This window comes from Festucalex cinctus, chromosome 1, assembly GCF_051991245.1.
Source record: "Festucalex cinctus isolate MCC-2025b chromosome 1, RoL_Fcin_1.0, whole genome shotgun sequence".
NCBI lineage: Eukaryota > Metazoa > Chordata > Actinopteri > Syngnathiformes > Syngnathidae > Festucalex > Festucalex cinctus.
The window spans coordinates 35,268,264-35,269,258 of record NC_135411.1 but is presented as its reverse complement, the minus strand read 5'-3'; positions in this window follow the sequence as shown (position 1 = coordinate 35,269,258).

Below are 995 nucleotides of genomic sequence, written 5' to 3'. Positions count from 1 at the left end.
GACGCACTTGCTGTGAACTGTATTGCATCACATCATCTCTATATAAACCCCAGGCAAAAACTGAGATTCAACTTTGCAAATGTGTTGTTTTTCTGGACTTTAAACTCCCCTTTTAATGTGACTGTGCCAATGACTAGTTGCCTCCAGGGAGCGCGCCTTTCCATTTCCCCCCCTCGTTGTCTACTTTCGCGGTTGTAGCCCCTACACCTGCGTTGCTGTTCGTGTCAAATTACAAACAACATTCGTGAAACAAAGCTAAAGTATTGCCTTTAAATTACAAGAAACACTCCAATTTCAATTGCATTTGTATTTTTTTATTTTTTTATTTATTTATTTATTTATTTATTTATTTATTTATTTATTTATTTATTTATTTATTTGTTTGTTTGTCTGTTTTTAGTTCTATATCATCCAGTTACTTGAATAAATAAAACATTATATATATATATATATATATATATATATATATATATATATATATATATATATATATATATATATATATATATATATATATATATATATATATATATTTATTTATTTTTTTCACAACCTGTACTTAAGTGGAAGTACAGACACTTGTGTAATACAACAATATTCAGGTAAAAAATGAAGTATTGATTTAACCCAGTGAATTATGTGCAACAGTGCAAGTAAAAAAAAAACAACACAGATTCTAAAATGTACTTAAATTAAGTAAAATGGAAAAAAATAGCAAATGATTTCTTATTGTAAATCTTATACAAAACTTGGAACAACGAAAAGGCACCCAGTCAGGAATGATTAAAGGAGTAAAAGTAATCCGAAAAAATAAATACAGTACTCAAGTAAAATACAGTTAGATATGTGAAAAATATACTTGAAAATAATAACTAAGTATTTGTGCTTATTTATATTCCACCACTGAGATTCGGAGTTCGCGGTGGTTTTGTTTTGAAATACTATTTTAATTTAAAGTCGATAACCGGAAGAGGATACACTTGACTTGTTCTACG